Below are 10,472 nucleotides of genomic sequence, written 5' to 3'. Positions count from 1 at the left end.
TTATAAGACGAGAGAAACCTTTTTTTTTTTTTTTTTGAGAAGTAGACGAGAGGAACTTTGGGTACAAGTTGTTCTCAACAATTTAATATGATTGTACTGCGCCAGAAAATGACGAGTACCCTCTGTTCCCTCATTTCACACCATATTTTTTTCTCCAAAATACCATCCCCAAAGACGGGGCTTTCCGTTCCGCTCATGGACCAGACAGAAATTAATTTTATTAATAATAATAAACGTTTACGAATTGAAGGATGAGAAACAACTGTATATGTAGCATCTACATAGAGAATTCTAGTATATATGTACATATAATTATTGTCCGATCTTCAGTAGGAATTATTTATAATAACAAGTTTATCTTTTTAGAGCTTTCGTGTTAATGATTTTGTATATTTGACACCGTTTAATGATAATATCAAAATTTCGAGAAGGGAATCGCGTTGCAGATGCATTAGCGAATTACGGTGCGACTTCTAGTGATCTGACTTTGTGGGATCCAGCTCCTCCTTTCATTGACAGACATTGTCAGAGTGACAGTTTGGGAATGCTGAATTTCCGTTTTTGTTAGTTGTTTTTTCCTATAGCTGTTTTCTGTTTGGTATGAGAGGTTTTGGTTTTTGTTTCCCCTCCCTTTGTGTATTTTTTCTTTCTTCTTTAATAAATTCTCAAAGGTTAAGGTGGCTCTTTGCCTCTCTTAACCTTTGACTTCAGTAAAAAAAAAAATGTCAATATCCAAATTTCTATAAGTTTACATATTTATATTTGAGTGATACTTCAAATATCTTGAAAACTGACTTTTAAGTATTCATATTAATTTGCCAATATTACAAGTGATACTTGATACTTTGATATTTTTAAAATACAGATTACCGATATATTTATTAATACATATACTTAAAACTATTTAAAAATAAGATTTGTTGTCGTCTAAAAGGAATTGTGATGTTCAACAGGCATATGTAGCCAAAGTGCATGCACTCAACTCAAGCAATCATTATAATTCAACATTATATATGAAAATTAATCGTTTCAAGTGGATACGTTATTGACTTCCCAATTCGGTTTAATTTGTCTGCACTTGTTAGTTCACAACTTCACTATGATAAACATATACTTTTTCGTAGTTGATCATCTTTTTCTTATCGATAATGGTCATGAGCTGTGCGAATGGAAACGGTCGTATAGAAAGCCATGAATGAGCAAACTAAAGTTTCAATTATCTCTAAGGCCATCGATCGGGATTTCATCATTTGCTGGCCTTAGCTAGCTAGCTAGCAGAACAGATAAGATAAAGGCCGGTGCTACTCGCATTCTTGTCCACTTTTTCAATTCCAATCTTAACCGGCTTTCTTGACGGTTTACTAATTTAGATTTGTTACGTATCTTTTGAAAACCAAAGTAACATGGTATATTCCTCATCACTACGTACCAAGTGATCTGTTAATGGTTAATAGTAAATTTGAAAACAGAATATATGTACCAAACACGTTTTAAGTGAATCGACCACAATTCGTTCAATCGTGTCATGCAAATCCAAGTTTTGTGTGTGTGGTTCTTGAGGTAGATCGATGGGAAAACGAAATATTCATGCATGGGTCCAGTTATTCAACAGTTTCGATGAAAATCCTACAGGCCGTATCTACTGGTCCGCCAGCTGGCTATTTTTTTCGTCTTAGGACGAATTAAGTCGGTCGCTCTTATCATCGATATCTGACTATCTGAGAGCAAGTACATAATGCCAAATATTTGTCTCATGGGGTTATAGCAACGTTAACAATATACAATAATAGATCAAAGATTTGAGGAAGAAAATGATCGAGCTAAGTAGCTATTTTCCAGATCTCACTTCACAATCGTGTTTATTGTTAGGATAAATGGATAATGCATTATGCCTGGGCTTCTTACGCGTGGCATCTACCAAGTCCTAGAGTCTAGGAATAATTTTTTTTGAATCAAAGGAGGTCAGTTAGATTTATAATTCAGCAAGCAGTATTAGAGATGATACACCTCAGAGGGGCCGATAGAAAGAGTCTTCCATTAGAACATGCAAATGATCTATTCTACTAAAAAACAGACCCTCGCACATCCGGGTACACCCACATTTTAAGGACAATTAAACACCTTTATTCTTACAAAACCTAGTAACTTATAAGCAAAAATATAAATGTGACAACCGAGCAACTAGATCTTGCGACCCAAGAAAAATTTAAACATTACTAGTTGAGGATGATGCTCCACCATCCCCAACAGTGCCAACACCTGCATGTGGCTCCTCCATTGTTTCAGGAGTCCTTCCTGACTCGTTTTCCACCTGAGCATGACCATCATGATCACTAACCCGCAATCTCCACTTCTTAGACTTCCTACCCTGGAACTCTTTCTCAAGTGCTTTTGCACAACTTTGGTCCATTCTTGCTTCCCTTTGGTTGTCCCAATTTCTTCTTCCTTGGCGAAACAATCAGCTGCCCCTTCTTATGTTGCAAGACAAGCTGCATCCCATCATACCTGCCAACCACCAACATAGTGTTTCTGTAGAACCAAGGCCCTCCATTCAGGATCTTGTTGCGTTCAGTCTCACACTCAAATTGAAACACAAAGCGCTCCCCCATGCCTTGAATCGTTTGCCCAGCTTTGATACGACAAATCGTAGAAATAGTGCCTTTCAATCTCGGAAACTTGCTCTTAGGGCCAAGCAAACGACCCACCATATACCACTAGTCTGCTTGCAGCGCTGCAAGCCCCGCCTAACCCAAAGACACCATCGCAGTATTCCCCAGATGAAGGCCAGCAAGATTACTCTCCTCCATATGAGCCATAGCGCCAGGAAGCTTTGAAAATTTTCTCGAAGGGATATCGAGCAAACCCTACCAAACGGCTTGGTCAGAGTATTGACTAAAAAAAGAATTAAAATTTGTAAATATCTAGGAATAGATATAGTACACAATGCATAAATATGTGGAACCAAATGGGAGATTATTATAAATGATCACTCAGTTTTAAAATATCACTTTAGTCACTCAACTTTAACTATGTTATTCACTTTAGTCACTCCGCTAATTTTTTCATTAATTTTTTTTTTATTTTTCACAATATCAAGGATTTTTACATCCAACCAATTGTGAAAAATTGAAAGGTTTGAATTAAATTGATCAGAATAAATGATTAAAGTGAGACAAAATGCTCATTCGATGATTAAAGTGATTGACATAACAATAGTTGAGTGACCAGAATGATATATTTGAAAATTAAGTGACCAAAGTGTCGAATGATTCATAATAGGGTGATTATTTGTTAACTTCTCGAAACAAATTGATAGTACGTTGAACATGTACTGCCAAGCCATAAACTGTTATGATTCAAAGACTCTAATAAGGTTTTCCCTAATACCCAAGTAAGTTTTTTTTGTTTTTTTTTAATTTTGTTTGTTTGTTTTTTTTTTAAAGACTATTTTACCCTCACTCACCCCTTTGTTACATAGAGAGAGAGAGAGAGAGAGAGAGAGAGAGAGAGAGAGAGAGAGAGAGAGAGAGAGAGAGAGAGAAGCCATAGGAGACTTTGCCGCAGTCCAGTCACCGGTCGCCGGATTTCGGTCACCGGTGGCCGGATTCCGACCAACGACCGCCAGATTCCAGTCATTGGCAGGGGCCCACCAGACTTCTCTAAAAACTTCGTCGGATGTCTCTAAAGAGGTCGTCGGAGATCTCATAGGTCGCTGGAAAGATTTATTGTCCCCAAATAGACGTCTACTGCCCCCAATAGATCTCTATTACATCGTCGGAAGTCTATTGGGGGGCATTATACGTCTATTAGAGAGCAATAGAGGTTTATGAAACCTCACCAGAAGTCTCCAAAGAGGTTGTCGAAGATCTCATATGAGGCTGGAGAGGTTTATTGCCCTTGATTAAACTTGTATTACCCCCCCCCCCCCAAATAGAACTTTTGGTCGCGAGAATGAGAACTAATCTCTATAAAATTAGATAAATAAAACTTTGATTAAGGAAAAAAACGAGGAGATTACATCAATTTAAAATATTTATTGCTCTCCAATAGACGTATATTGTCCCTCAATAGACTTTTATTACAAGATAATAAAACTTTTTTTTCTCTTTCCTTCTGGGGCATTTGCCCACGTTTTACCCAAAAAAAAGGAAACAACAAAAGAAAAAAGTGTCAGGCGACTAGAATTTACAAATAAAAGCTTTGTTGCCCCATGAGTGCCAATAAAAAATTATGGTAAGAAAATGATTTACAAAAGCAACTATGAGTACCAAAAGCTTAGAAAAAAGTAAAACTAACCATGAGTGCTTGCGGCCTATTTGGGCCTCTGTTTAATAGCTTCATTTCCAAAAAAAAAAAAAAAACATTTGAGTGTTTCAAACTGTGCGTTGGTGCTATGCGGCAATACAAACTTTCAATTATATGAGAAACAGTTCAAGGAAGACGCACTTGATCCTACCGAAAAATTGCGTGAAGATGTGCTCGATCTCACCTGAAAATTGCTTCAGGTGGGCTTGCTGGTGAACTTTCGCCGGGGAGGGAGAGATTGATGTTGCCGGCTCCCTGTCGTCTGGTTGCTGAAGAAGGTTGACATCACCGGCGCCGAGACTCGATCTAGATTTGGAGGCTCTCGTCACCGTCGTCGGTGAGAACATTGTCGACTTCTGGTCTAGAGAGAGAGAGAGAGAGAGAGAGAGAGAGAGAGAGAGACAGAGAGAGAGAGAGAGAGACAGAGAGAGAGAGAGACAGAGAGACAGAGAGACAGAGAAACCGGAGGGCCTGGGTCAAGCGCCAGAGCTGGACAATTAGGCTAAGTCGCCAGAGGTAAGTAGGAGAGGGAGTGGGAGAGAGAAAGGAGACAGAGTGGTGTGGTCATAATACTTTAATGGGTATTTTGCACCAACAGTGCCTGGAAACTTAGGTGACTAACAATATGATACCTGAACTTACAAAGTTATTAAAGTAATACCTAGACTCAATTTTTCGTATCTCCGTCATACCCGCGGTCATTTTCCGTCACAGAGCTGTTAACTTTACCACGTGTGACGCACGTGAGTCATAAAATGAAGATAAAAAGACTGATTTACCCTAAATCTAGCATTTTACCTTCTTTTTTTACACCCTTCTCCACCTCTCGTCTTCTTCGTCTACACTCTCGCCCAGTCCCCCCACCCTACTCTCTTCAACTTTTTCTATTGATCTGACCAAAAGTCTTAGTGTCGCACAAATGGAAGACCCTTTTCTTGCCTCCTCTCTTTCCCAATCTCTGCTTTCAGCTCTTCAATTCTGACCCAAGGTGAGTTGAAGAAAATTGCCACCTACAAGGTTGTCGAGTCCGACATGATCTTCAGCCTCGGCTCCGGCTCCACCGTCAAACACACGGTGGATCGCATCGGCGAGCTTTTGCAACATCATCGGAATCATCGCTTCCGAGAACATCCACCAACAAGTCATCTCTCTTATAATTCCATTATCCAACCTCCATGACTACCCGATCCTCGATCTCGCTATCGACGGCGCCTGAGTTTGAATTTCGATGAAGAAATTGAGTAGATGAGATAAAGATTTGTGTTATGAGTTTTGAAAATTTCGCTTCTTTTTTGGACGAATCTTAGAAATTAAGGATTTGGGATTGAGTTTTTGATCTTTGGTTGAGCTAGGGTTTAGATGAGTCCACCTGCTGTGCTGAATAAGGAAGATACAAAGCCGGAGGTTTCTGCATCCAACAATTCGAATTCAGGAACTGGAGATTCAGACCCTGTCAAGGCTCGATTTACTAATTTGTGCAAGGTTGGTTTTTCACCGTGACCTCAACCTAGTCAAGGGCCGCTGCAGGTACCTCTTGAGAGAGAAAATGGTGGAAGGTGCATGTTAGAAATTCGTGCTGGGTTCAGAACATGAACGAATTAACAATTGCTGAAATTTTCTTCTTTTGCTTTTTGGCTGGGTTCAAAAACATAAATATGATGAATTTCTGGGTTCAAGTGTTGCAATCTAGTTGTTTTCTTGTCCTTTGAATCTTGAATGTTTGTTTTTGTGTTTTTGATTGATTTCAAGTTTTTGATCTATTCTTTTGGTTTTCTTCTAGATGGCTTCAGTAACCATCTGGAAATTTTTGGGCTTAGAAATCTGGGTTGGCCATTTGGTGTTCATATCCACCTGGTTTTGGTGTTGATGATGAGATTGTAAAGCAAATTCTCTGGTCGATATGCCAAACATATCATCTCCTTCTCACCTTGGTCTTGAATCGGAAGGCACCCCATTATTTTTTAGGCATTTTCTGAATCCAAGTTTGGGAATGAGTTTGGTCAGGTTTTTTGTCCGAGTGCTGTTCATTTGGAAGAATTTGAGGATTTGATGGAGTTTAGGATGATATCAGTTGAAAAAGTCTTTTTTGCCCTCCGTCAACGAGTCACGTGCGTTGCACGTGGTCAAATTTGACGGCTCTGTGACGGAAAATGACTGTGGGTATGACGGAGATACAAAAAATTGAGTCTGGGTATTACTTTGATAACTTTGTAAGTTCGGGTATCATATTATCAGTCATCCAAGTCTCCAGACACTGTTGATGCAAATTATTGGATTGAGAGCAAAATGGTCATTTGTTGTTAAATTGTGTATGTGAGAATAAAAATCTGTTGCTGGGGTAAATAAAATCATTTTTGTTTATTTTAGTGTTTTGGGTCAAGAACCCTTGAAAAAAAAAATCATCTTAATTACATACTCAAAGCACAAACTGGTAGCCGACGGTGCCTTGTTGTCATACGCTCCGGCAACGTAAGGGTATGCAACGAGGTTATATGGAACGTAGGGCCAAATCTCGACTTGCTTTCCGGTGCTCTTCACCTTCTTCAACACCTTGCATGGTTCCACTTAACCCGTCACCGTCACGCGGCTTTGCTTTCTGTTCAACTCCACTTGTTTAGCACTTGGAGATATGATTAATACTAATGTATAATTAACCAAGTTAATTGGTAATAAGAAAATACTAGACTGTCATATAACAAACTAACAACGGGTACGTCCCCAAACATTTATTGAATAGATGTCGGTGTAAAGCTGAAAATTATGCATGCCACCCTTTTGCCAAGTGTATATATATGCAAGATAAATTAGTTACAGATTTCTGTACGAGTAGTAGTACTATGAAATAATTTTTAATTTTTTGTCTCCTGCACTTTCTTCTATCAAATAATTGCTTACAGTTCTTCTTGAAGCACACAGGCTTGGAAATTCTGTCTGGATAAAAACCAACTTCGGTCTGGGTAGAATTTATTAATGAACTGTTCACGGGCCCTTGTACGTATACAACTTGCATAAATAACATTTATGCTATCTAGCTTCTGTGTTTCGAAAGTTATGATGGATTGGCTGCTTCATGATGTTAGGCTAGCTACTCTAAGCTGTTAATTGAAGCTTAATAAACCAGGCTTTGCAGTAGTAATTAAATGGTACCTTTCATGTTAGAAACAACTCTTTTAACTCTCCTTTCACACCCATCACAATCCATTTTCACCTTGATTTCAACTGTCTGCAAATTAAGCGAGAAAGATATCAGGGAGAGAAATCGACGATTATCTTTACAATAGTGCTGAAGATGATACCTGCATTGCCATGCGTTTCTTTTTGGGTTTGGAGCTTATACTATATATTGGCTCGGTTGTTCCTTGCGACTGAAGGAATACTGAATATATTCTTTGTTGGTTTCTTATTCGTAGTTGAATTATGGCTCGTGTTCCTTATCAACTTTGGCTTGGGCGAAACTTTAACCCAACAGAATAGTAAACTTATTTTAGGCTATAGATATCGGCCCAGCAAACTGAACACTATTCTTAAGTCTCCGGCCAAAATTACTTCTAGACTCAAACATTGGAAAAAGTCCTTATCATTCCCAGCATTAAGTTCCGGGTTACTCCCTTGGCGACTTCCTCTCCATTTTCTCATTTCCCTTTCTTTGCATTTTGTTCTATTTCTTTGGTTTTTCACCATCATATTTTCCGGTTGAAATAATCCATAAATCATAATATATTAATGCCTCTATTAAATAAAAGTATAGGAGATATCAAAACACGTACCGTGAAAACAAATCATGACAAAATTAGAAATTATCGGAGCATGTGATCCTAGTATTTGTCACATTTCATTGAAAACCTTAACATGCTCCTCGAAAGAAAATTTGAGTAGTGTCTAGAAGTTTTTTTTTTTTTTTTTTTTTACTTTGTCAAGGGGAATCCAAAGGCTTCCTAAGCCCAAGATAATGTGAAATACTCAAACTGTGCATTGCAGCACAGTGCCTGGCCACTTTGACAGCTTCGGGGTTCAAACCTAGGTTGGGAAGCACACTCAATTAAGCAAGAACCACTAGACCACTTGCAGTGGTTGAGTGTCTAGAAGTTAAAGTTGTATATATAGTTATGTCCAATATTTCTTCATAGTCGCACTTTATTGGAAATTCGTAACTCTAGTCACTACATTTCTTCGAATTACTCCATTTTATATCATGTATTATTGTAAACTGGTTTTGAATGGCTTTGGCCACTGGCGGAGCCAGATTTCGATTTAAGGTGGGGCACTCACGAAATATCAAAACTTAATTAATAATAATAATAATAACTAAAGTGATATACATCTTGTAATTGTCTAAAGCAATAACTATATATATTAACTTTTATAATTCAAAAGTAGAACAATAGCACTACATACCTAATATATAATTAACTACATATGTAATATATAGTTACATACATAAACCCACATTTTCAGACCATAAAAGAAAGAAAGAAAAATAGACCAAAGTGATATACATCTTGTAAATTTTTTTTTTGGAGAGGAAGATGTCAGCCCTTTATTAAAAATGATTCAATTACAAATTACAAGCTTCAGCTGCAACTGCAGCTGAGAGGAACGAAGGAACAGAAAAATAAAAAAAATCTTGGGAGAGAGAGCAAGCATGAGTTGCTAGTTGATGAGCAACAGAGTTACCCTTTCTCCCAATATAAGCCACCTTCAACACTGATGAGGCTTCCAACTGTGAAACTAAGTCATCATACAATCTTCCTAATACCGAAGTGTTAGTAGCAGTAGCATCCATCAATTGACGCTGAACATTCAGTGCATCCGTCTCCAGAATAACAGGTAGGAAAGAATGGTCTATCGCAAACTCCACAACCTTCTTGCAAGCCAACAGTTCCCCATGTCCTAGAGAAAGCAAACCATACACCGGACAGGCTCCTCCTGCTAACATTGCTCCAGTCTCATTATGTATAAAAAAACCGACGCCACCCTGACGAGTAACATGATTGAACGATCCGTCCACATTAATTTTCAGTACACCCAATTGGGGGGGGGGGGGGGGGGGGAGCAGACTAGCGCACTACCTTATACTGTCGACACACTCTATTTGTTTCTTTCAAATTATGGAACCTAAACTCTTGCAATCGGGACATAGAACTTAGGATCACATCACAGCTCGTTCCCTTTTTCTGACTCCAGATTCTCTCATTTCGCTCCTTCCAAACACCATATAGAAGAAATATCAGAGTTCCAAAGTCAAGCACAGACAATTCTTGAGCACACGAGGTCAACCAGAGATACAAACTGCTATTCCGAAGTTGAGGTCCATAACACACCTGTTTCAAAACAGCACTAGACTGAAGCACCGATCGAGTAAAGCTACACTCTCGACACAAATGTAGCGTAGACTCTTGCTCCACTTCACACAATGCACACAAGGTCGACTCCAGTTGTACTCTTCTTGATTCAAGTTTGGCAAGTGAAGGCAATATATCCAAACAAACTCTCCACATATGAAGTTTTGCCTTATTTGGAACATTAACCTTCCATAATTTCTTCCAGAAGACACTCCCCAAAGAAGAGATCATAGGATTATGGGTAGCAGAAGAAGAGAAAGAGAACATGTACGCAGATTTCACGGAATACCGCCCATCCTTTGTCAGCTTACAGACCAGCCTATCCGCAACCACTCGTCTACTCAGAGGTATGGAAGTAATCAACTCCACTTCCTGAGGCGGGAACAGGCTCTGAAGGCGAGATACATCCCAAACTCCTGTGTGCAAAAGTAAGTCACTAACCTTACTGACTGCGTTTTGAGCTAACGCTGAAGGTGTAGGTCGCCCAGTAGGTGACCCCAGCAACTAATTATCAGTAAAAATTCGAATGTCTTTTCCGTCACCAATCTGCCAGCAACAACATTCCTACAACAACTCACGAGTAGAAAAAATACTCCTCCAGGAATAGGAGGGGGAACCATGTGCAATAGCCTCCCAAAACGATGTCTCAGGATAATACTTCGCCTTATATATCCTGGCAATTAAAGAGGAGGGGTTGGTAAGTATTCACCATGCCTATTTTGCTAGCATGGCCCTATTAAATTCTGTCAAACTACGAAACCCTAATCCACCTTCCTCCTTAGGATTGCACAATGCAGTCCAGGTCTTCAAGTGAATTTTCCGCTT

General features: G+C 38.9%; 1 pseudogene; it reads right to left on the bottom strand.

The window, feature by feature from the left end:
- Positions 1-6,536: 6,536 nt before the first annotated feature.
- Positions 6,537-9,241, bottom strand: LOC112199741 (annotated as a pseudogene).
- Between the last annotated feature and the right edge of the window lie 1,231 nt (positions 9,242-10,472).

Source organism: Rosa chinensis, chromosome 4 (assembly GCF_002994745.2).
Source record: "Rosa chinensis cultivar Old Blush chromosome 4, RchiOBHm-V2, whole genome shotgun sequence".
Classification (NCBI taxonomy): domain Eukaryota; kingdom Viridiplantae; phylum Streptophyta; class Magnoliopsida; order Rosales; family Rosaceae; genus Rosa; species Rosa chinensis.
The sequence above is the reverse complement of the archived record's forward strand: the minus strand, read 5'-3'. Positions and strand labels throughout refer to the sequence as shown.